Raw genomic sequence first — 27,353 nt, forward strand, 5'->3', positions numbered from 1 at the left:
CTCAGACACATTATTCATCCATGTGATGTCTCAGCTCCCACAGAAACACAATAAAGCAAATAGCCCCTTGTGCTTTCATCTTGTGTGTCTCTAAGACACACATTGAAAGGTGACAGAAAATGCAAAGTAATATTATTGGTACTCTTCCCATTTCCTTACCTGTGGCCTTGTTTCAAGTTTTAGAGCCTCATCCCACACCCAGGGTGCTTGGCATCCAAGCAGTCTTGTTGCTGCTTTGATGAGCATTCTGTCTTCAGTGCCAAAGTGTTTATGATGGGCTCTTTCTTCTCAACTGACAAGTAACTAAAAATATTGCTTCTTCACGGATGGTCTGTAATGAGCATCATTCTACCTCTGACCTCCCTGTAAATTTATTTGCCTTAAGATATCTGTCGAGGCAGCTGAACTATTGTTTTTTTCAAAAGCTGCAAATACGAAGTGACTGTGTTGACACAGATTTGCGACAGACAGGCAGTTGGGCTTCTACATGTGGCACAATCTCACTGTGTTTTAGAGGGAGCAGTGGAGATACCATGGAGATGAAGATGCCCAGGACTGCTGCTGTGAGTATTAAACCTAGTATTCTGGGTTGTGGTCTTCTGATCTGGTAAAAATCTGGGCGTTGCCTCAGTACTTTGTGTCTGAATATCACTCTCTTCCAAGCACTTATAATCATGTGTTACATGTATTGATAAAATAATATTTAGACATGAAGATACACTGTTTTATCTTTCCTAAATAATGAGCAGAGCAGGAAGAACTTTACTGTGTGGGTGACAACATACTGGAAGAGATTGCCCAGAAAGGATGTGGAGTCTCCCTCACTGGAGACATTCCAGAACCATCTGGACACAATCCTGTGCCATGTGCTCTGGGACGACCCTGCTGGAGCAGGGAGGTTAGACCAGATGACCCACTGTGATCCCTTCCAACCTCACCCATTCCGTGATTTTGTATGATTCTGTGATTAACTTACTAATAAATGGAGCTCCTAAGGATTATGACACTTTTTTTGATTTTTTTATTTTAACGGAAAATATCTACTCCAAAGTTATATATGGAACCCAGTACTCCTATAAATTATTTACTTGAAGTTCTTCCCAAATTTATTTCTTAGTTATATAATAAAATACCTTAGGATTTCAATATCCTAATAAATCTTCCACTAATGTCTTGTGACAAGTGAATAAGATCGACTCGTAATTGATGCTTAATTTTAAAATTGAAAAGTTAAAACCTTAATTTGAGTACCATCTCCATTTTTTGTATCCACTATACCATGTTGGGAGAGGTGTTTCTTGACAGTGTCAGTCTGACTTTGGTATTCTTTTGCTTTTTGAAAAGAGAGTGGCTACCCTGGCTTTTGTTGAAGTTGTTCTGCCTTAGAGGGAGTTTGATGACTGAACACACTGTGAAAACTCAGGAGAAAGACAGATAGAGGAAACAGAACGGTTGATTTTTATGGCTGGCTTCTAACTCTGTGTGCCAAGTTTTATTTTTGTGTTCTATTTTCTAGATTACCAACTAAAAAGAAAGTTTCTTGTTCCTAAGTCTCCCAATAGACTTGTTTTTACAGATGATGTTCTCAAGATAAAAGCTGTAAGATGGCTAACATGGACATGAGAGGACTGTTACTGATGTGAGATAAGCTACAGTTTCACCTCCATGAGTTTCTGAGTACCCAGTGTAGCTTCTTTTTACATCTGTGTTCCAGCGATGCTCTGTAATGGTTTGAAATTGAAAAAGTAATTGACAGAAATGCTATTAAAATATTTTTAAACTTATAGCTGTGTTTTTACACAAGAAGCACGATAGTCCTGTTTTCAGCAAGTTGTAACATTGATAAAATACTCCAGAAGAGCGAGGAGTGCTTTTTAAGTCACTGTACAGTTGGTGTTTTGGGGTTGGTGTTTACTTTTTTTGTCAAGTCTGTGTTTTATCTTTGTAATGGGAAGACCACTACAATTGTAAATAATAGTTGGGTTGAACAATAATAGTTCTGAATTAACTGGAAAGTTTATTTATATGAATACACTTTATTTTCAACGTGCATTCCAGAATCTTCCTAATTTAGTTCCCAGTTTATCCTGCAGGAGCTCAAAAGAAAAAGCTTAGCAGAAAGTTGTTTTTATTGTTGTCTGATTGTAAATTTCTTAAGGCTTTTCTTGGAATGCAGGAAAGTTGTCTTAACACCTCTCTAGGCATTTTTATGATAAATTTAAATATTTAGTTCTGGCATCTTGCTTGATATAAGACAATCCTTTGTAATTTAATATGGTTGGGATTAGTATTTTCCACTCATCAAAGAGTAAAATCTTTTTTGTTTTGTTTTTCTGAAGTGGTTTTTACAAGATTCTAATGTGAAGTGTTGTCACAGATTATGTTTTGGGGGAAAAATATTTGTGTAAACATTTATGTTTATTATGGCTAAGTAGGTGATCAGTTTAACAATGGCCTTATTGTATCTTTTTTTTTTCCCTTTAAGAGGTGAGAAGTTATAGTCTCATAGATAAATCCCTGAGATTTGTGTGGTTAAGTATATGGCCCTTTTAGATCCTTTTGGGAACCGAATCCCTCTGTCTCTTCTTCAGTTCCCTTTCTGTGGTACCAAGCTCTTATCACTGATGGAGAGCAACTTCCACATTAATTGTAGTGAGACTGCATGCCACTTAATTTAATGTGTAATGATGAGTTGTTTCCTTTCTCTCTGTTTTTGCTTTTCTTTGGTTTTTTTTTGTAGATGTGTGAGCATATTCTTAGCACAAGTGGTTTCCATGAAATGCAAATGTGCCAGTTGTCCTGGCACCAACTCCCTTATGTAACTCCTCAAAATGGCCATGATTCAAGAAAGAGCTGTGTTTGTGGAGGTGTTATGTGCATTTTCAGAAGCCAAAATGTTAAAGTATTTGTTGTACTGTTCAGGAATCATTCTTTTAACTTTCAGTTGAGATGAATTATAGATTTTGAAACTATGCTTGTACGATTTATGATACTCCATCTGTATTCTTTATAGCAAGTTTGGCATGACTCTGGGAGCAGTCAATTGAGTTTAAAGAACTCTATCTGTGGTAGCTGGGCTTCAAGCGGTGATGATTTTTGTGTGCCTTGCAAGATCGCAGCATCTTGACTGGACAGCTTCCATGCTTTAGCTCTGACAGGAGTTGACAAGCAGGTTTTTTTGCTAGACCTGATCAATATGAGTAGATGATGTTGGATTACAGGTTGGGGAGTGACCTCTCAGAGGAAATAATTTGGCATGAACTTAGTTTTAACAAGCTTATAATTATGTGGAACAGGGTTTATGGCTTGCTGGGTGCAGGGCTGGAACAGTGTCCTGAAGAGAGATCCAGCTGGAACTGAGTTGGATGAGCATGTGCCCAAACTGTAGTGCTGTGACATCAGAAAAAGCACATCCTCACATCCTTCTCAAGACTTTGGCTGAGCCCAAACCTTGCTCAGAAACCAGAGAAGGGCAGGATCCTTTCCTTTGCTCTCTAGTAGAGAATCTCTGTGTTTCGAGGGGCAAAGGATCCAATATTTATGTGGTTTTGCACATTCTCATCCTTATAAAGGAGACAGTACTCAAGAGCTGGTCAAAAATCCCAGACTTACCCTGTATGATTTACAATGTTGAAACAGGTTTCTAAGCCCCCTCTAACTATAAATATAATTGTAACTACTGCAATGTGTGTTTGATATTCTTGCAGGAATGCAAAGGGCTTACAAAAGCAGTATTTCATAGCAAACATTGTTTCAGACTTGTGATACTAAAGCATTGTTCCGTTACAGATGTAGGTCTTTTTAAGTGCAAGTTTTTGTTTGTCTCTCAATTCCTTGTAGGAAAAATGTTGCTGGTGCAAGCATTCATTAATATTATGGTGTTCATTGTAAAAACCACTGTGTTTGCCTGCATACGAGTGCTTCAGGATGTTGCACTCCATATGCTCCACAGCTATTTAGGATAATCTGTAGAAAGGGCTGTAAATGCCAATATGGTACCATAGGACTTCATTTGTGTCACAGAAGGCATGTTACCGGTTAAATACTTAACCTACCCAGAAATTGCATTTGCCATCCATTTAGGCACATGTTTAGAATGAAAAGTATATTATTAATGAGATGCCTCTTACCTCATGACTGCCTATGAAAGATGTGCCCATCACTAATGGAGGAAAAATGCTGTTGTTTTATACATCTGACACAGTTAGGATGATGTTTTGGTATTAGGTAATTTTTGGTACTGACATGTACATGGTAGGTTTTGAGTTTTGCGCTTGAATATTTTATCTGTAAATTTTTTAAAATATATTTCAGCATTTTTTTGGTATATGTGTATGATCGAGTGGGGTTCAGTAGAGTTATTTTTATATAAAAGCGTAATGTCTTCTCTTAAAGTTCGACTTCTGGTCACAGGAAGTTGGTCATGCTTTTGCTTTTCAAGGAATATAATGTGAGATAGAATGTAGTCTACCAGCATAAATTTTTGCTTTGGAGGCTAAATTTTTGGAATCCTGGCTAGTTTTCTGTGACCTGGGGTGCTCCACATTTCCTTAACTTTTCAAAGTGATAAAAAGCAAAAGGAATATATCCTTTTTGCATCATCCATGAGAATATCCAATTTGTGGCATTTGACCACATAAGTGAATGTAATTCAGTGTATAAAGGCCAGCAGAGTTAAAATAAATCAAACTACTCTGGAAAAAGTCAGAAGTTTACCAAGCACCTTAGGCACAAGAAGGACTTTTCACAGATAAATTCTTTCAATATTAGGAAATTCTTAGGCCTTCTGCTAACAGGACACAATTTCTCAGAGGCATCTGAAGGCCTTATTTCAAAGCTGGGAAAATGGATGAAACCAGGTGGCATGCTCAGGATTGAGTCAGTGGCAATGATGGACTCACTTTTGTTGCAGTTGATTTTGTAGTTATTTTTTTCTATATTTATTTTTATTTATCATTTTAATTTTTCTTTTTATATATTATTTATTTATTTTTATTTATATTATGGTGAGCAAACCAACCCCTTGTTGGTCCCATGTTGTGAGTAGATGCCTTGGGCAGTTTATCTGTAATGTTCAATTATCAACACTTGTCACTGGGCACATAATTTTGAGAAGACTAATCCTCACCTTTCTCAAAGGAGAGAGCACTTGCAAACATCCTAGTTACACAAAAAACTGTTTTCTTTGGCATTCCTGAGGCCTGTCTTGGAGAAAAATCTTGATGTTCTAAGCCCACAGAACCTAATTATGTAGAATAGTTTGGTGTATATGCAGAGATGCTTAAAGAAAGTTCATAAATGCACTTTTAGTCCTGAACAAAAGCCCAAGCCTGGAAGAAAAGGGAGGAAACAATGGAATTTTTTACAGAATATTTGAATAATGAGATCAGTACAAGATAGCACATTGAAGATACCTTTTAGGCAACTTAGGTACTTAGGCTGAAGAGCTATTATTAAACCACTGAGGACCTAGAAGTGCAATGCAGCATGAGATTATGTGCAAGGATCATTTCCTGCGCTTCATAACTCTGTCTCTTACTGACAGCAAAAAGAAAGAAACTTCGTTGTGCGTGGCTAAAAGTTTGGGCTGATTTATGTGACATAGGTGCCCAGCTGGCATGATATATGGCAACATCTCCTGATGAACTCCTGGTTGTTTGATGTATTTTGAGCAGGTTTACAATCTGCCCTATGAGAGTTTCAGTGCCCAGTCAGTGGAGATAAATTGGAGATGGCTGGCAGTGAAATCTTAAAAAATGTGCTGACATCCAGGCTGAACCACAGGCATAGCATCTGCTTGATTTTTGGGGTTGGGGTGGTTTTTTTTGTTCCTATGTGGATGTAGAGACTTGATGTCATTGGAGGCCCCTCTGCTCTGTGAGAAGATGAGTATTTTTAATTGATGTATGCAGAAATAAATCAGGGAGTGCTCTTTTCACTCAGCACTAATGCTTTGTTACAAAGTTTGCTGGTTTGCTCTCGCTGCTGTACACAAGAGGCTGGGCAGCTTTTTTGGTGTAGTGTGATCTCAGATGTTGTAATATGTATTCAGCACTTTCTCATCTGTTTCTCTCTTCTCTGTGTTAATTACAAAGCCTTTGCAGCCTGCACCATTGCTTCTTTTCAACTGTGTTTAGTCAGGCTTATTTCTGAAACTAAATAAAGGAGAGGGAGCTGAAGAATTAATACTGGCACCTGCCAGTGCTTGAGTTAATGAGCTATATGAAGGAAAGCCTTGTGAAATTTCCCTTTTATTTTTTTTTTCCTGTCTTAATTACTCTGGTTATCCTATGGCACCAGTCCCCACTCCAAGTAGTGTTAATTTATTTGCCACAAGAAATCCCATAAAAAGAGCTACTTCCACATGTAGTTTTAACCCTTACATTTTTCCTAACAAATAAGGAGAAACCCTAATCCTGGCATTTCTGCCACTTAGAAAAGCAGGTTTTCAGCAGGAGATGTTCCTCCACTGCCTGCTGAGCTGAGAACTGTGAAGGCAGCAACTGATCCTTCAGTTTTTAGCTGACCCTCTTCCTTGCACCTCTCTGACTCCAGTCATACATGTTTCTGACCATCTGAGTACGACACTTTATTTGTGGTGGTTCCTGCTTTTGGCTGTTGCATGGAAAGGGATATTTGAATCCCAAATCCTGCACAGGATCCAGCTAAACCAATTTGGAAGGAATAGGTCCTGCAGTGCTCCTGGGCAGAGTATTCAGCAGCAATTTTGCAAATTGCAGAGTTTTTCTTTGTTTTTTTGTCCTTTTTTTATTTGACCGATATTTTAAATAAAAGAATGGTTAAATGGCACACACAGTAAGTTGAACTGCGTTTCTGCCTTGCTGATTACTCATACTGTGTTTTTGTGCAAAGTGGACAGTAATGGGCAGCAACTCATTACTGTTTAATGCAAGTTGGTGTCTCCCTTTAGAATGCCTCTTGCCTGTTCTGTGTAGGCACTTGGGGACTCCAGCTTTTTGGAAGTCAAAGAGCAGCACTGGATCTATGAAGCCTTTGATCTTAGATTAAAATAGCGCTCAGCATGTGAGGGTGAAACTCAGAAGGTTGTGCTGAGCTTTGGAAGGTGACATGGGAAACAAGACATATCAAAAGAGCATTTTGGGCCAGATATTCATCAGATGGTGGCTTCATCAATCCAAAGGCCACAATAGACAGTAAAACACCAGTCTCAAGAGGATGCTACCCACTAGCATGAGAAAAACACCTAATTAAAGGAAGACATCAGTGCTAAAGTACCAAAATGGCCGTTTATCTGCATTTCCAGCAGGTCCCTGCTAACTCTTCACAAATATAAAAGAAATCTTGCCATGGTAGAGTGTTTGCCTAAATTTTTATAGAGGCAGAAGGTATAACTTCCAGATTCCATGTTTCTAAAGCTTTATTGTAACAATGATGTGGGTACAATAAGATATTCCTTTTCCCACATCTAAAGGGTAAGATGCCTCCATTTTTTTGGAACATTTGTTCATTATTTATTACCACAAAAAAGACAGTGCATCATTTCAGAGGAAACAAGTGATATGCTTGTCATGGGGCAGCGAATAATGGCTTTATTTAATACTTTATTTTTGAAATTATGAATTGATGTTATCATAGAAGCCTCTTCCTAAAGTACAGTGGCAACATAATAAGGAATTACTATGTCAAAAAGGAAATTAATTTTCTCAGTCTTTACTGAGAATGGTAATTAAAAGGAAGGAATTTAACTTGGATTGTTTGTGATAGAGCTCTAAGTAAAGGGTTTGGGTAGCAGTCTGTGCTGCTACCTTGACAGCTTTCTTTAGGATTACCTAACACACACACAAAACAAATAATCAAAGAAAAGGAGATAATTTCTTCTAATTGTCCACAGCCAACAAAACAAATAATAATAAACAAAATATTTCTGCTATAATTCACGTGACTATCACAGTATTTATTTGTTTTGTTCTTGCAACTTTTTCTCTTGTTTTTACCTAATTTAATATTAGAAGCTAAGACTGAAGCATCTCACTGTCTTCTCTGAAAATGTGAATAGTGGAGTGTAGATAATGCTTTGCTCAGTCTGAAATCAACCTTTAAAATATTTTTCTAACTACACTTTTTTTTTTTTAACAAGAGTCCAAACCATCTTATTTATGAAAATATTAGGATTAAAGGGCATGATTGAAGGACATTAACTTTCAATGCAGTTGCATCACTTGGGCAAAAGGAGGGCCCCTCATTGCTGTGTGGATGCATGAATAGCACCAATTCAGCATCTGCCATGTCTATTGAAAATAATAATGAATTTAGTTCTTAGGAAAGCAAAAGATTAACAACAGCAGCTCCTGCCAGGATTAGGGCAGCGAAGTGCTGCAACAGCGTTTCTCAGCCACTCTGCCAAATCACTTGAGTTTTAGCTGGTAAGAACAAAGCTGTTCAAGTCACTGAAATTATTCTTTGCAAGGTCCCAGAACACGTGTTCTCAAGATGTGGGTCTCAGTGTTTGGTGCTCACACTTGCCTGTCTAGTGGCTGACAGGGAGCAAGGTCATTCTGCTTCTTTGTTTATAAAAAAATCATGTCATGGTGAAGGTTGAAAGTAAGATTCAGAGATATTAGGGCTTAAAAAAGAGCTTCTGGAGTAATTTTGTACTTAGATTTGTGTTATTACATGACAGTACTGCTGGTTTTCTACAGTAGTTCTTTGTCACATCCAACCTTGAAAACCCCTGTTTGAAATGATCTCAGAATCTCCTTTGCCAAATCATTACACTATTTGTTTTTAGTAGTTTCCTTTTCATCTTTTAAGATGTTAGTTTTAATTTCTTGACTACAGGCATTTTTCCTTTTCACTTGCCTCACTTTTTATGAATACTTCCTAGGCTTTTGTTAATAATATTAAATTTTAGCTGTGCTTTAGCAGTGTTTTCCTGGTTAGCCAGTGAAACCACTTTTAAAAAATTAGACTTTCTACACAAATACAGCATTTTGTTTACTGACATTTTCTAGGTGCTGTTCTGGACAGAGTTGGTGGACTTTTTTCATGTAAACACTGTACCCATGCACTTCACCACTGGGTACCACATAGATGGACCAAATTAAATGTACTCTTCAACTCCAAAACAGAAATGTCACCATCTTCTTCCTAAGACAATGGTATTTTTTTAAAGTTTGGAAAGGAATGTAAGATTCTCTGGTTGCTATTCCATGAAGTTCAAAAATATGATCTTGAAGCAACACTTCGTTCAACATACAGACCCACTATTGGCTTTTTCTTCGCAGAATTATCCCATTGCACAGCTATTTATGGCCTTAGTTTAGTACTGTCTGCTTTTGGTTAGCTCATCCTTCTCTGAGCACCCTCGATTTCTCTGAAATGCCCCATATGGAGTGACTGAAGCTTTAAATCCATTTATCTAGTCTTGTCAACTGCATTTGCCACATCTGCAATAGCATTAGCCCAGAACGTTTTATGGGTATGGGTAATATACTTGGAGTTGCCTAGTGGTCCTTGGAGAATCCAGAGGCTGCCTTGATGACATTCCAGTATGTCTCTGAATGTGGTTGCATTTATTTTCACATTAGTTCAATTCATGTGCTTGTTCTAACAGCTTACCCCTTTATCTCAGAAAATATATCCTGTGCAGGTTCTTATTCTGTATTTTGGCAGTGCTGTTCCTAAATTATTTTCCTTTTTTTTTTCACTTTCTTGTTCTTTTTTTTCCTTTTAATTCTTTCATCCATTATGAACACCAAAGTTCACTAGCAAAATAAACTAGAGAATGGTGCTGCTATCTTTCTTCTGTGTTAGATCTTAATCAGAAAATTAGTGGTAAGGATAATGAAGGGACTTTGCATTGCTTTCTTTAGCTTAACTAAACAGCAGATAGCTAAAGGAAATCAACATACAAATGATGAAAATATTTTTGTTATGTTTCTTGGATTTATTGTTTATTATAAAACAGTAAACAATGGAATATGTGTTGGTCTCCCTCATAAGAAATTTCCACAACTAATGTTACTACATTAATTTATTAGTTCCTATAAATTTCTCCTTATCTATATATGTAACATGTATTTATACATAATAATTAAATGTATATTCGTATTCATCTGAGCAAATATCTGTTAACAAGAGCCATTTGAATCCTAGATCAACTAACAGAAATCAATCGTTGTTCACATTGGAAGTTATCTTAGCAAGAGCTGCACTCACCAAATTTCATAATAAAGAAAAATAAAGCACTGAGTAAAGCAACTTCAAAATGAGAATGCTGGATGGGTGGAAGTTGTAGTTTAGGGGCAACTGTGAAGATGAAAGTCTCGTTCGTGCAGCTGGGAAATCTTTCTTAGCCACCACCTCTAAGGAAAATTAAAAATAGGACAAGATGAGACTAAACAGTTCTGTCCTAAAATTTAGAAAGTAAATAATTAAACCACCACTGTAGAATTTTTTGGTTTTGGCCTCTTTCCAGCATGTGTTGGGATTTTCCCACAGCAATTTCAGAAATGCCAGAATCAATCATTTTGCAATGTGTATTTCAGCACAGATTGTTATCTATGAGTACCAGGAAGTCCTGTTAGCTCACATCAGTTTTTCTGTTAGATGTGCTGATGCCCTGATCAGTGAGAACAGCTTAACTAGGTACTTGCTGACACATATGGGGACATTGTTCTAAGAAACTTGAATTTCTTCTTTATATTCTTGTTAAGTGCATCAGCAAACTTTCTAGCTTCAGGTGAAGTGGTTGTTTAAATTGATTTCTTTAAGCTAGTGCTACTCTTGTATAGATCCTGGCTTAATTTCAGGCTAATTTTGTTTTAACTGGAATTGATTAAGAAGCCATTTGAGATAAACTGATAGAAACTACTGTAAAGCAAACGATGTGCAGAGAGATTTACGGTCATGGACCTAAGTAGGTTCATGCACATGTTTAGGTAGTCCATCTTTCACTAGAAGTTACCAAAAACAAACAAACAAAAAGTTTAAAAAGCACTTCTTATGTGTCCATTAGAACTATGCTGCTGCGAAGGAGAAGTGGTCGTGTCTTATTGCCAACTATAAAACTGCAAAGCTTCAGATTAAGGGATGAAGGTATAGCTAAGAAAAATACTACTACACAGAATTTTCTATAGCAATTGCTGAAAGATAAAAATATAGCTTATCCAGTTTTACTGTAATTTTGTGAAATCTAAGGACTACCACAGATGGGGGTCCTGGTAGAACGAAGAGAGGAGAGTGGTTTTCTAATCCCATTCTAGTCTCTTTCTCACAGTGATCAGTTCTGGGTGCTTGTTGTTTTGTGGCCTGTTTTTCTATTTTTGAATATCTGTTGATGCAGAAGGACTTTTTTATGGGTTTTAAAGGCCCATCCAAGAAGTTCCTGGCCCTTGAGGTGAGAGAGAGTAAGGAAGGACCTTTCTGCAGGGCTACTGAAGAGGGGACTTTCACAGTCTCACCCCAGGGGCAAGATCAATTTTAACCGCTTCTCTCATGCTGACCCTTTATAATCTGATCATGTTCCCTTTCACTGGTGCCACTCCTGGAAGAAAACCTTTTAAATTTTCCAGAGGAGAGGGTTGGTTTTATTCCCCCCAGTTCTTTTGTATTTTCTGTTCTCTTTATCTATCTCTGAACTTAGTCACTGCTTCAGTAGCTGATCTGGACTCTCTTGGACTCAGAGTTGAACTGGGTTTTCCATATGTGGGGAAAAACTTGGCCTGTACAGTAACTTTTTAATAACTTTTTCCATTATTCCATATACTAATTTTTCCAGTCTCGAATATATAATTAGAGAGATAAAGTCTGTAGATAAATCCAAGCTTCTACTAATCTGTTTCCACTACTCAACACTTCTGCTGTCAAAATTAGGCTACGTGGAAGCAAATGCAATTCCAATTTATTTTAATGGGAATTCAGAATTTTCAGATCGTGGCAGATTAAACCTGCTCCTGATATCAATTTGTTGTAAATTATTCTTGTTTTGCATAACCCCTGAACATATTAATTTACTAGTTAAAAACTGCTACTGCCTGCTGCTGGCAATTAGATAACCAGGCTGTCACTCCAAGTTTTTCAGCACTGAACTTGGCAGTGTTTCACTGGCCCTTTTCTGTCTCATCTCTGGGAGTCCATCCCCAAAGAGCCAATGTTAAATTTAGTGGATATAAAGACTGAATAATCTCATGGATTCTGCTCATCCAGGCCAAATCTTTTCTTGCTTAAACTGGAACTGTTTCAAGAGCTCTTATGAAACCAAGTTATTTTAGTGATCTGGAATTCATAGAATATTTGGCTAGGAAAATAACAACGTATTTTTCCCCTGTATATTAGGAAGGATATTACTTTATACTTCTACTTTTTACTTGGACTGTGGTATCTTAGTGCAAATGAGTGTTGAGGTAGTAGGCTTATTTGAAAATAATAGGAATTAAATGGCTAAAATGCTAATTAAAAATTTTTGGACTCTCCTCCTATTGTTGTTTTATGATTATTTGCTACTATTTTCTTTATCTCCTTAAGTATTTCCTTACCTCTGTTTATGCCTAGTAGAAAATTTGACTTGATATTTGTTTACAGGCTTCATTTTCAAATTGTTTTGGTTGTACAAAGCTTTTCTGAGACAGAAATTACCTTATCAAAAGTGGCCCCAGAAAGGGCCACAAGTTTCTTTTGTAAACCTTTCCTCAGTAAAAGTTCTCTCTGAGAAAAACCTGAAGTAGTCCAGAGTAGAAAAAAAATGGGAAGGGAGCTCTATTGTAGCCTTTCGCACGTTTCAGACACAAAGGCTAAAATGGCTTGGGTTTGCTTGGTGATTGCTGCTGTTACAGCTTTCTTAAAATGGTTTATCATCGGCCGTACACAGTGAATCCACCATGGATAAGCATCCCTATTTTCTGAGAATTTTATTTTCCTTCCCCCACCACTTTGGAAGTATTGTTATGCTGTTGCAGAGGTTATAATCACGTTACCATCATCTTGTGAGGTGGTCACATTGCAAAGCCAAGCATTTGAGAAGAAAGATGTTTTTTAATAAAACACTGTCCTTTACTACCAGCTGAGCCCTAGATCCTGTTCTTTGTTGTGCCATAGTTGTAAAAGATGCAGAAACAATTCTGTAAGAAGAATGAGATAAAAATATCCATATCTTATTAGAGTCTTTGGAGAGTGCATGAAATAGGGGGCAGCAGGAGGTTTTTAGTATTAAATACCAATCTAAGATTTTATAATGTTGATATTAAAAACTGATATTTTCAAGAAATGGTAGAATCAGTTTCAATTCTCTAAGAAGTCACCTGTCTGTGAAAGTAGCTTTCTTTTCAGAACTGTCAGTAGTGCAGATATGCAAAGACTGAGAGGTACAAATCATCCTACAAGCCAGAAGTCTGGACATTCTGCCCCTGCCCACTAGGCAGCTTAATATTTCTCCTGGTGAATTTTAGATGGTTGTTTTTCCCCCTGCAGATTCCCAGTGAAAGAATCTTAGGGTGCGGAGAAAGTGCTCCACGTGTCCCTCTGTTCATTAGAAGAGCCAGCCCTGGGAATTGCTCTTTCTTCTTCCCCACAGTCATCCCTTGAATTTAATCTTTGCTTCTGAACATTGGAAGTGGACATCTATTAAATTGGGTGGAGTCTCATACTGAATCGATCACGGTAGTAACTTTACTCTGAGTAACTTCTGAAAAGTTAAGGATAGGGGTCATTCTCCTCTGTCATGAGGAGAACCATTGCCACAGATAAAGTAAAGCAGAAGGAGGGTGCAACCGAGCAGGGCAGTAACATTTCAACTACTTGGGGGGTAACAGGGAGGATTAATGTGATTCAAGACCAATTTACAAGTATTGCATCACTCTTTTCTAAACTGGGACTGTTGATAGCTATTAAATCAGTTGTAAGTATTACAGCTCTTAAGTTACATTATTCAACAAGGCTAGTTCCTGCTAGACTGCTTCAAGTGTTTGCTGGACACACTTGGTTTTAACCCAATGTTCACTGCAACCGAGAAGTAGGAAAAGAGCAAAACATTCTTTAACCGTGAATCCTAATGTAGAAGAAAAGTTTTTCTTCTTAGGGAACAGTTAGAAAGTGAATTATAGTTGTATCTGGAAGTGAGTGGTCAGTGCAAAGCAGTGTCCCAGTTCATAGCTGGACACAGCAGCTCCTGACCCCTGTCAAAAGTGGCACAGAAATTTGTGATGCTGCTGGAAGAAGCTCCCTGTCCTTATACCTGCCCTCACATTTCTGACCCTTGCTCAGATAAGGGTATTTCATCAGTGCTGAAGGCAGTCCAGAAGAGGTTCACTGCACAGTTAATTCATAAGGTGGGAACAAGCTAAAATGAAGGGCCACGTGTGCCATTTTCCTGGCACCAAGTGGGGATGTGAGTGCTTAATCAGCTGCTGTGACGCGGTTTTGGGTCTGCAGTGCCAGGTTTGTAACTCTGGGAAGCTGTCATAGATGATGTCAGTACAGCAGACCACAGTCTTGGTGACATTCATGTCCATGGAAGATCATTTCAGATTAGTTAGGCTATAATAGGTGGGGCTCTGGTGGTCTAGTGGTTAGGGTGCAGGACTCTCACCGCTGCGACCCAGGTTCGATTCCCAGCCCCCCGGGCAGATGGAGCTCGTCAGCCCTGTAAGGCAATCCATCTAAGAGAAGGTCACTCTAAACAAACCTACGTCCTGAGACCCTCACTGCCACTGTCCAAGCTTGCTCGGCCCCGGCAGATGAACCTCAGGATTAAAGGGTGGGCTCAGTTCAGCGCACGCTGTGTCTCACCTAAAAAATCCACTGCGCAGGCTCGAAGGGTTAATGACCTTTCCCAAATCTTCGCTCTTGAAGACTGGCCATTATTATTAATAGGATGTTTCACTAATGCATTTTGTCAGTACTTCAAAATAGTTACACTTGTCTGTGGTAATCACTTGTGTACTTCTAACCCAACACGCAGGACAGGCAGCAAGGAGAGGAGCAAGTTAAAAACAATGTATAAAAGCTTTACTGACTTACATGGACACTGAGGTTTATACTGGGCTCAGAGCATGCTTATGAATGTTTTTGTATCTGTTGTTTTGCAGTTTCTATTATACTTCAACCAACTGGATTCCTCTGTGTGAAGCACAGAGCCTTAAATAGGAGAAAAACTGTATATAGGATGCTTACAACTGAAATACACACTGTGTGGTTTTGGTGGTGAAATGAGAGTTTGTGATCTGCTGAAGCATGGCTTTGCAAAAAGACAGTTTAAGTAACCTCTAGTCCAGTGTTATCCCATCCTGAATCCTTGTGCAGGCTCTGGACAAGCAACACCAAAGTAGCAGGTTTCCTTGGGAGTTCAGGTCCACCTGTGGTACACATAACATCCTAGCACAGGGTTGGGAAGCTTATATAGGATCTATAATCAATCTGCAAAGCCTTTACATGCAGTGTGGAGCTTGGTCTCAGTTCTGGGTTCTCAGAAATGCATGTGGTTAGCAGTAACTGTGAGATGTACAACCACCTAGTCACAAACAGACCTTTTTTCTGTTCTCCTCTCTGTGTCAGCAGGGATTCTTAGGGTCTCATTTGTCTCTGGGTTTTACATCTTGTTTGTTGTTAAAAAAATAGTACCTTGTGTAGCTTGGGATCTTTTCTGCAGAGCAAGCAACAGTATTACCTTCATTTTATCTTAGTGTGGTTCTGATTTAAGAAATAGGGTCTGAAAGGAGAGTTTCATGTCTGATGCCCAGTGATGTTGACTGCTGGATGTTCAACTGGCCATTTTTTCAAGTGTAGTTGTTAGTGACAAAAAACTCTCAATGTTATTTATATGTGCTGGAAACCAGTGGTCAAAGTCAAGCAGAAAATTATTTCAATTAAAACTTAATTTTTCAAGAACAGGCTTTCCTGACGTTATTGTTTTCATTGGAGAAATTAGCTTCTCTGTATTCGTTGAACAACATAATCTTTGTTGTTGTCATAAATCCACTGTATACTCCATGTTAAATAAATATTGGTGGTGTCCATCTTTACTACCTATTACTATAGGTAGGACTGCTGAGAACCTAGAAAGAAGAAAACCTTTTTCATTGTCTTGAGATTTCTCTACTCTTTGTCTGTAACTTGTTTTAATTTTTGCACATAATAGAAGATTTAAAAGACTATTAAATGATAAAATGTAAGACTTTCATTACAGATCAAAATACGGCTGTGCTTGAATATATTGGCTATTCTTCAGATGGCTGATTAAACTACTGTTGTATTACTATGCAACAATTTCCTGGGTTTTATATATATATGTGGTGGTATATCACTTATAATCTAGACAGCAATGGACTGCCCTGACCCAGTTAGATTCAATTTTGGTTCAGTATCCTACCATATAATTTACTTCATTTTCAAATGTTCCGTCGGGTTTTATGACCTGATTTTGGTCAGAAAAACTAAAATAGGTCTTTTAGAAAGAGATCTGTGATCAGAGTTTTACTAAGCAAAGTAACCAGGTGTAATTTGACTTCCCTATTTCCAGGATAAAGCTGAAAAATGATTTCAGCTCAGCTGCAGAGTCCATGGCTCAAACCTCTTAGTCAGCTCCAAAGGATTCCAGTGGGAGTAGCTGGGAATATTTCTAGTAGGGAAAAAACCGACCATAGCTTCTATTCTGCATCAATTGGTACTGATAGATGAAGAATTTTGTATCTCATGGTGGATTTGCCTAAATGCTTTCAGCTTTTGAGGGTTTTGTATGTCCTTTCATCCTCCTTGGTGTCTGCTTTTGAATGTTAAAGCAAGAAGGGAAAAAAATGAATATTGAAAACAATGTTATAGTTAAATTCATTGTGTTTCCAACATTGTTCCCTCGTTCAGAAAATGGCACGATGTCTATACAGCAAAAGCTTTCATGTAAAACATAATGCAGAGTCATGATATACATTGTAATGCTGTTCTTTGATTATTTTCCACATAAAATCCAGTAGTATTAACTTGCTGCTAGCGTTGAACTTCAATGGAATTGAAAAGTGTTAATTGAACATGTGGCATTTTATACTAGCACACAATATCATTTTTTTAGAGAACACAATACTGGAAACTTAGTTTCCTCTCCCTTCTGATGAATTTTCTGCATTGCAAAGCGAATGCTGTTGGAGAATATTGAGTTCTCGCTTTTGTTGCTCTTTGTAAAGCTTCCCCTCTGCAAGGAAAGATTTAATTCTGTAGCAAATACCCTGTAAAATGCAATACATCAGATTCTTTGTTTTTTAAATAGCTGAGATTCTTCCCCCCTTGGATTCACACAGGTATAAGGCTAGTGAATAAAAATGCTGAACTGTGGGATTTTTTTTTAATTTACATTTAATTGGGTTTTTGTTCAGTGGATAATTGCTTAACCTGCAAAGCCAGATTTTTTTAATACATGCATAGAAAATGCATGGTAAGTAATTAAGAAATTTTTTTTTTAAAAAGGAAAAAAAACAAGGAAGAACAGGTAAAATTTTGCTAAAGCATACAATGTATAAATACTGCACTTGAGTGATTAGATAGTTTTGCAAGAGCCTTGGGCTTTTCCTTTCAGCTATGAGAAGATTGTCAGTGCACAGATGTCCCCAGAGGCCATAACTGTTTAATTTTCAGGCTTTCTGCTGGAAGGATGAAAATATAGTCAGTGAAAAAGGCATGAGAAGAGAAGAGCTTGTTCAGACAGTGATGAAGCTGCAATGTTTTGGTCTTCCGCTTAAAGCCTTTCTTTAGGAATCACTGAAACCTCTCTGTGCCTGTTCCTCATCCCATTAAACATGGTAAAAATATAGACTATAATGTCTGTTTATTTGTATTTATATGTTTAATGGCTTTAAAATAATAAAATCATCCTCTTTACCCATTACCAGGTCTTTTTCAAACTTTGTTCTTGTGAAAATATCCAACAAATTTAGCAATGCTGACAGCACTGAGATGTTTGAAGGCTGGTACCTATGGCTTAAGTCTACATTAGCAAGTAGTGTAGCCAAGTAGGAGCAGATCACTGGCATTAAGCAGTTGGTATGAAGGACTCCGTGCCAATATCATAACAATTTCAGCTGGTTTTACTCCAGAATATCTCTATCGGGTCCTATAGACTCCCTGTAGCAGGAAGTGCATCTTCCAGTGTAGAGGAATATATATATTTGTGTGGTCTGGAGACACTTTACATTGTGAATCAGATCGTGGCAAGAGGGGAGAAATGGGATTTTGCTTTAAAAGGTTGGCTAAAATACTTATATAATGCACCCATTAAGTGGCATTAAGAGCATCATTAGCAAAGCAATGGCTGTTTCTTGTACCCTGTTACAAAGTATAGATTTGTTCTGAAACAATAAATTATATCCCAGACTTATGTCAGCAAGTTGTGACAGTGGTTTAAACCAAAGGGATTTTTTCCTACAGGTTTAAATGCCTGCCACTGCAGCACCATTTCTCAAGAGCTTCCCTTTCTCGGCACCACCTCCCAGTGAATTCAAGAGGCAATATGTCAAATGGTTGGCAGGGAAACTATCAGTAAGGGATTCAGTAGCCCTTTGTTGAATGAGGCATAGCCACACAATTTTAGCTCTTCATCCCCTGTTAATCTCAGTGCTTAAAAATGCCAACGTTTTTGGCGTTTGGTTTGTGTTTTATTTTTGTGGTTTTTTTCGGGTTTTTTGGTGGTGGTGGTGGTTGTTTTCTTGTAAGGGAGGACAGTGTAGCATCTCCAGTGCTTGCTTCCTAAACTTTGAGGCTTATATGCATCTAGCTGTGTCTTCAGCCTCCAGAGGCTGAATTAAAAATTATATTTATATATATTTTATATGCATATTGTATTAAAATATATTAAAGTTAGGGAAACAGGGAGCTATCTTTTAGATACTTCTGCAAATTAGAGTTAAACTGAAAGAACTATGAATTATGATAAAGTGAGAGTTCGTGAAAAATGAATGTATAGATATTCTAGTCACTGGGCATTAATTGAGCCTTTTTATTCTTACTTTATCAGCAGTTGATACATTTCAGTGTTATAAAATTGTCATGGTTTAAGCCAGGCTGAAAACTAAGCCCCTCCCCATCCAGTCAGGAGTGAGATAAAGGCAGTTTAGTAGGGAAAACAAAAGCCATGCACAAAGAAAACAAAACCACTCACTGGTGGGTTGGGGTGAGAGACAGAAAAGGCCTTGATGCTATGCAAGCACTGTTCAGCAATAAAATAAAAATTATCAACACTATTTCCGGCACAAACCCAAAACACAGCCCCATACCAGCTACTATGAAGAAAACTAATTCTATCCCAGCCAAAACCAGCATAAAAATTGATTGTCTTTTTTATGTCAGTGGGCTGCTTGTGACAGGTACTGGATTAACAGCCCAAGAAGCCACAGTCCTCTCTTTTTTCAACCAAACAGGTTCAGCAAGGGTGGAAGGAACACAAGCTTCCCCCAGTCTGCTCAAGCAATATGCCTCAACCCTGACCTGAGAGAATATCTCTAAGGGGAAAGGCATTTGTTACATTTCTTTTCCAATTAATTTGACAGCTCTGCTGAGACTACTAACAAAAGTACTAATTCATGCTAATTGCAGTAGTGGACCTGTGTCTTCGGGGAGCTGGGCTGAGCTCTTTGTAACATCACACAACCCACCAGGCAGCACATGGATTACAAGGGGTCAATGGAAGAAAGAACACTGGATTTGGAGCCCATTCTGCATTGATTTTTTTCACCTGCAAAATGGGGACAAGCAACAAACTCCTGTACGTACTGACAAGGGTAGAAAGTTGCAAAAGAACACCTTTCCCTCTTCCCTGAGATAAAATATATACCTTTTGTACATCTCAATTAACTGTTTTGGCTTGGGATATGTGCATTGACATCTTGGTCAATGGATTGCCAAAAATAAAAAACAAAACAGAGGCCCGAATATGGTGAAAGAGGTAAAATATAAGAGGTAAAATATAGTCCAATTGATATATATAAATCAATTGGTTTCATCAGACACGTTATGAAAAAAATAAGAGATTTTCCGCCTGGTAAATGACACTGCAGAACCAGAGATGGTTATAATCAAAGGCTGAGAAGATACTCCTATAAAAGCTGATGGAAAAGTTTGTTTGTTTGTTCATCACAGAGAAGATAAGTTCATGATAGGTCTTTGTAAGGTAAGGAATGGCTTAGAAAAGACACAGCAGGAGCAGCTGGCATCCCTAACTCATAATAAAAAACAAGGATACATTAATTTGGCTAAAAAGCTACCAAATCTGAAGGTAATATCAATTTTTCACTTGCCACTGACTACCTAGATTAGAGTGGAATATCAGAGAAATTAATTGTGACCAATAACTTGAAAAAAAACCCCAAACACTGGATATTCTACAGCAGGGACAGTACAATTGGGGCTTAACATAATTAGCCTTTGTTAAAAACTAAATTAACAGGTGTATCAAACCTTATGTTTCCAGGTTTTTGAAATAATATCTAGGTTGTAGTTGTGAGGGGGAAACAGTGAGGATTTATTGTTTGAAGCTACTGGGATTCTATGCCTAGTTTGCCTTTGAGGAGTCTATAGTGTAATTTTTGTGTTGGGGAAAAATTATTTCTTTGTGTTTTATCCTTGCTGAGTGATCATTTAAAATTCCTTCTGTGTGTATTTGTACAACCTCTTTTTCCCTTTTCAAGTTGATGTTGGTGGGAATTTTTTTCTGCTATTTCTTTAGGAGGGGTTTTGCAATGATTCTTGAATTAGGAAGCTATTTTTCATCTCTGTATGGACTAAATTAAGTTTTTTTAAAAAAACCAAAACACAAAAACCAGAACATGGAATTTCTTTGCTTGACAAAAGTAGCTTAATATATCTCAGTGTGTCCATCTTTGATTCAGGAAAACATCTTGTTTAGGAACAGTGAAAACTAGTGCTTATAAACATGATTTTATTAAATTACCAGTTCAAATACTTGTTTAAGTGATTCACTAAGTATATATAATGGCCAGTCTTCAAGAGCGAAGATTTGGGAAAGGTCATTAACCCTTCGAGCCTGCGCAGTGGATTTTTTAGGTGAGACACAGCTTGCGCTGAACTGAGCCCACCCTTTAATCCTGAGGTTCATCTGCCGGGGCCCAGCAAACTTGGACAGTGGCAGTGAGGGCCCCAGAACGTAGGTTTGTTTAGAGTGACCTTCTCTTAGATGGATTGCCTCACAGGGCTAACGAGCTCCATCTGCCCGGGGGGCCGGGAATCGAACCCGGGTCGCAGCGGTGAGAGTCCTGCACCCTAACCACTAGACCACCAGAGGCTCTACCTTAATTCCATCCATACTTAGTGAATCATAATAATATTATTATTTATTATTATTATGATTCACTAAGTATGGATGGAATTAAGGTAGAGCTTTGTGTATTTTGCTTTAACTCTGAACCTGTAATATTTAGTGTCTCCCTGCTAAGGAAAGACTTCCCCAGAACTGCCTGCAGAGAAGCTCAAATGCCTCACATAGTTTGAAACAGGGTACCCACAAAACAGAACATCTTTGCTGTGTTTTATACCTGCTGTCTTTGACATTGCACTTTAAACAGTATTGCTGGTAGCAATCATGGCTGTGATGCACTGCAGAAAAAGAGGTAGAGAAGCCTGCAAGGCATAACATGGAGCTATTATAAACTGTGGTTGAAAAGGTGCAGTGTTATTCCCTCAGGATAACACTATCTCTTATGTACATATAATTAATACGTCTGCCAGTAACAGTTATTAAACAAAGAACAGGAATTGTTTCTGCTGAATGACTTGACCTGGGAGTAAAGCCAATTTAAAAAGGATCTGATTAAAATATGTTAAGGTCACAGATCATTATAAAATATGAAGTGGGGAGGAAAAAGCAGAAATTTACTCATGAGTAAGATTAAATACTATTGGATTTTTTTTGTGCTAGCAGCAGCTTTCAGGTGTAAAAAATGAAAAGGGCTCTTTCTGAAGTGTATTTTTCTAGAGCCATTTCAGTGTCACAATGCATTGACTCCTTGCCCCCCGCACACAGCACAGTCCATCGTGCTGGCACAGAGGCTGGAGGGGTTGGACAGAGGGGAGAGAGATGGTTTCCTGAGTTCTCAGGTTATTGTCCTCTTGCTATTGGAGGAGGATTGGTGATAGGAAAGAAATTGCATCAGGTTTTTTGTTAATTGTTGATTTCTTCTAACAGTGGACAGCTGCAGTAGTTCTTCAAATCTGGCAGCAGCTTTGACTGTGATCACTGCATTTTCTAGTCTAGAGGTGCAAAAGTACACATGATGCATGTTTCCCTCTGCAGTAGTTTCCCCTGCAAAGAAAACAGTTGCATTTTTCCATAATTTTTCTAATAATGAAAGGAGTGGTTGGAATTCACTTTAGTATTTAAAATGCAACTTTTAGGTTTATGTCTGCATTTTCAGAGTAAAAGGTATGTCTTGTGCACAGAAAAGACAGCATCAAATTTTATTGATTTGTTTATAATGCTTAGCAAAAAAATGGCTGGGTTGCTTCTGCAGCTGCTCCTAGCACCAGCTATTTTGTAATTATTTCAGGTATTATGTCGAATGTGCTGAAGACTATAGGGAATGCAATGTAAGAATACAAAGAATAATTGTAAGGGTTTTTTAATTGTAAATTTTTATATTTTCAACAAGCAGAATAGAGTCCTACTGGCAATGAGAGAAAGTCAGTATCCTTGCCTCTTTCTGGGATATTCCTATTTCTACTGTAAGGAGTAGTACTTAGTTTTGAGACCTACTTACTTAAATGTTGTCTTACTATTTATTCAGATCTGACGACAAGAGCCTGAAGTTCAGTGGAAATATGAACTAAATATACACTGTAATTTTTAGAACCCTATTTGGGCTAGGTTCATATACAAGAAGGTACCTAGAGGCCCAGGAGAGAGAGGGAGAGAGGATGATACATACATACATATAACCCTATAGATTATGTGGCTTTTCATACATTAATAAACAGTGAGAGCTCCTGAAGATGATTTCAGTTCTCTGAGGGATTTCACAGGAAACCTGCATTATAAAATATGGTTTACTCCTGAGCAGGGTGCCTTAGTGAATAAGGGAGGAAAAAAGAGCTATGGAAACACTTTTAAAAGGGGCTAGAGAACAGTGCAAAGATGCAAGATTGGATGTGGGCATTGGGATGAGCCAAAGGCCATCCTGAGGCTTCAGGTCCAGCCTAAGGACCTCTGCTTCTGCTCCTTGGTATGTCATTCCCACAGGTGATCGTGGGAATAGTTTGCAAAGCCCCTCTAACAGTGACCACACACATGGGGGACGTTTCCCTGTTCTCTCTGCAGGGGACAGGAGGTTTGTCCCGGGGTTGCCCTCATGTGTCTAGTTAACACCCACTATGAGGAAAGGTTATCTGTGAGCTGTACAGGTTTATGACTGAATTCCCTTATTTCCTAAATGCTGTGGATTAATGCCATAGTGACATTTCAGCCTGGACTGTTTTAGTGAAGAGCAGAGGAACAAAGGAAGGAAACAATCATTTGGTGGATGCTGGAAACACCCTGTGTCATGGATGTGGATATCCATTTCCAGTGGGTTGTGATGCTTCAGCCTTGCCTCAAAGCATCCTTCCTCTGTTCAGAGCACAAAAAGCAGAGTGTGAGTGGAGAGTGTGAGTCAGTTTGCAAATGAAGAGTTGCTTTGACCTTGTGCAGGGAGATAGGCCCTGTCAGACCTGGAGTTCTGGGGCTGGGAAGTCATAGGCTCAGGCAGTGCAGGCTCAAGTTGTTAGCTGGTATTTACAGCTGGGAATTGGCGATATTGCTTTGTGTGTAGGGGGCTGCAGGGTCTGCATACTAAAATGCTCCTCTTTACCACCAGTTTTATATTTTAATTTAAAATTAATTTCAACTTAAATGAATAATTTAACCCTTAATTAGGACCATGTTTTCATCTGACACAGGTTAGTCAAGCAGAGGCTAAATTCACTTTGCTGTTGAAAAGATAGTCACATTTTTTTAATCAGTAGCTAACATGCATTCGTTTTTCTTTCACTAACTTCCCCCTCTCTCTGCCACTGAGATAGACTCATCAGTTATAGTTTAAGGAAATTCATTTTCATTTTCATACAGTCCTGAAATTCTTGCCACACTTTGACAAAGTCATCATGGCCTCACACTGAAATAAAAGAAATTGAAATCAGACTGTTTTTTTTTTCTTCCTGAACCATTACATCTACTTCCTCTTACATCATTCCCCCTTGTAAGGGAAAGAAAAATTTCTTAGCTTTTAGAGGAAATTGTTGAGAAAAAGTAACTGCTGTTCACAGCTGGTTTCTGTGCAGAAATTACAGACTCTGTGAAGAGTTCCTATGCTAGTTCCTGTGCTATTTTCAACCTGACTGAAACCAAAGCCATGATACTCACCTCAAAAAGCCAAACTTTCTTCTATTAGTACATGTAATCCAATTTGTCTGACAGAGAAATGAATGCATTTTGAAGTAACAGCTTTATTTTTTTCTGTCTTATGTATCAGAATTAAAAAAATTACTAGGAAAAGAATAATTATAGTAAGTGCATCGACGACATTTTTCACTGGCATCTCCCTTTCCATGCTTTGGTTTCAAGTATGATTGTATTATTTTTTTTTCTCCTTTGGGTTGCAGTTGTGAATAATCTTAAATTGGTCTGATAGACAAAGACAGAAAGTGCAAGACAGCCAGAGGGGAAGACATGAGATTGGTATGCCCTTACTGGGGCATACTGGGACAGCAAGAGTCTGACCTGCTCATGCCCTCACCCTGACTGATCTCTTAATACTGCAATAGCAGAAGTGCAAAACTATGAAATCCCTGTCCCTCTGGAAAAGAAAAGGCCTGGTGTCATGTTATCAGGGTGCTTCCTGCACGCACCTCTTTCTTCTTGCTTTTTCCCTGGCCCCACACCATCGGCACCTTTTCTTCGATGAAACCTGTGGGTTTTCACCAGAGGGATGAAAGAGACATTGATTAATGCAGCAATTTGATTCATGCCTTTCTGTTCTCCACAGAATCTGTCCACTTCTTATGTAAGCTTGTTTACTTATGTTCAGTTTGTTGCTGTGTTAAAATGCTGGTGGCAGGTGCTTTGAAAGTGTCCCAAATACACAGTCTTACTGTAGTTCTGTCAGCTAACTGAACACTTATGTAGGAAGACCAACCACATGACAAATGTTCAGTTTTATGTTATTAGTTTTCTTCCAATTGTTATATTAAACTAGCATATACAATTAGAAAAAAAATTCTATTGTATATATCCTTAAATACATCTTTGCCTTGTGTATGCCTGCCCATGAATGTAAAAGTGTCCCTTCAAGCTGAGTAGAGGCAAAACCAGTGGAGTTTGATGCCTGGCAGTAAGTTTCGATGAGTTTTGGAGAAAGTGCTGTGTAGTTAGCTGGGCAGATGTACTGTGGTGTTTATTCCTTAATGAGTTTGCTTAGTTATGAGTGTTGGAAAGAACAGGATTGGAATCCATTCTTTTCTATTTGGCTCATTGTCTTCGGGCTGGGAACAGAGTAAAATCATTGCAGATTCATCTGTCAGCCAGAGGGACACCAAAGAGGCTTGCTCAAGGTACATCATGGGGCAATATTTGGGAGGAAATAGGATTTGAGTCATAAAAGGCTGCAAAAATAACAGGAAAACAAAAAAAAAGCCAGTTGTTTCCTGCTGCATTTCCTCCTAGCGGAGGGGTGTAAGAAGGGCTTAGGTTTCCTTAATTTGTCTTAATTTCTTTAATTTCCTCAAATACCTTTGCAGCCTTCAAGGAGAGTGAAACACCAGAAATTCCAGCTGAAGGTGGACAGGCTGTGCCAGGTTGGGCAGGTTGGCGTTGGGCCCTCGGAACTTCCCCACAAGGTCATTTTTGGCAATTCTGCTTTCACAGATTGCCTGTTGGGCCTGTGCCTCAGAGACTCGAACTCAGGATTGCAGGAGAGAAGTTGGAGCATGAGGTGTCTGTCCCAGCTGCTTTGCCAGCATGGAAGTCAGAGGGAGCAGCTGCAGGCAGGGCTGTGAAGTGCTGAAGAGTGGCTGAGATTAATGCTTTCTTGTGACACACTTCATGCTTCTCATGCTGTGTTCAGTGCAGGGGGAGGAGGGTTTCCTTTATTAAGATGTTTCAGAGCAGGACAGAGTAGTTCCTCACTACTTGTCTGTGCATTTCACTCAGGTGTTTGGCACTCGGAACCAGCCAACAAATTTGCCTTACCCAGTTATTCAGTTGGGTTTTGGTAATGGACAATAATGTGAAAGCTGAACATCCAGTATAATGCTGCAGCTTCCCTGTCTCTTCCATCATTTACAAAGATGCTGATATTTTTATTCAGACTTTTTGCCCATCCAAAGACTTTGCTGTTTTGGCAGTGCATGAATAAACATAAAACACCACATAATCTTGTATATCAGATTTTATGCCGTGTTTATGAATCAGTTCATCTCCATAAGCAAAATTGCAAAGTGTGTTACATAGGACTGGTAAACCCATTGTTTTGGCTTCAAATTAGCATTTAATTCAGCGACAGGTACCTAAGTTTAACTGTCTAGGGCCCAGATGCAGAAAGAAGTCATGTTTTTCTTTGTATTACTCTTCTTTTTAACATTATATTTGTAATGACAATATACTGGGGTTTTCCTGACATGCTTGCGTGTTAAGCATTGTTTGCTGAGGAACCAAAGTGTAGCAAAAGGTAAATGCGCTCTAAGATGTGGTCCTTTTTTTTAGTATGTGGTTTTTGTAGGTATGAGCGCAGACCTGTGGGTGACCAGTGTCAGGCAGAATATTTTGCTTCAGAAATTTCATTTGGAGATGGATGCTCATCTCAGGGGAAGGCAGCAGCTGAACAGCAGAGTCTGCTGATTCCTGATTTTCATCTCTTTTTAGAAATGTTTATTGTTTTCAAATGGTGACATCATATTGGTGGAAAGTCAACACTTTTATTTCACTACATAGGTTTTCCATAAAAATCTATTTCCTAAACTGTTCCTTTCTGTAACTTACTTCTGATGCGAACATGACCCTGAGTCAGTCTAAAATACAACAGGAGTCAAAACAGAGGGAGTGTGCCAATGTAAATAAAACACCACTCCCCAGAGTTTTTCAGAAGCAGCTTCTGTGGGTTAAACACCATCCCTAGAGGACTGAGTTAATGTAAAAAGTATCCTCCTTATGCAAATTCTTGATTGTATCAGAAGCAGCTCATTAAGCCTGATGCATGATCCTTCAGAAATGGAATATATCTTTTACTGTTCAGGTTATTTTCTTGATTTTGCCTTCTTAGTCCTGATGAACTGAAGAGACATAATTTACAATTAGTGTGCCCTTTTAAGTAACACTTGGCAGTAGAGAGAGGATAAAGTTAGCTTCTTATACAAGA

The 27,353-nt window shown here is 38.4% G+C and overlaps 1 protein-coding gene across 3 annotated transcripts in view; it reads left to right on the forward strand.

Annotated features, from left to right (window-relative positions):
* The window catches only part of EPHA3 (EPH receptor A3), a 213,433-nt gene that overhangs the window by 112,962 nt on the left and 73,118 nt on the right, over positions 1-27,353 (forward strand). The window lies entirely within an intron of this gene.

Source organism: Lepidothrix coronata, unplaced genomic scaffold (genome assembly GCF_001604755.1).
Source record: "Lepidothrix coronata isolate B3197 unplaced genomic scaffold, Lepidothrix_coronata-1.0 Scaffold93, whole genome shotgun sequence".
NCBI lineage: Eukaryota > Metazoa > Chordata > Aves > Passeriformes > Pipridae > Lepidothrix > Lepidothrix coronata.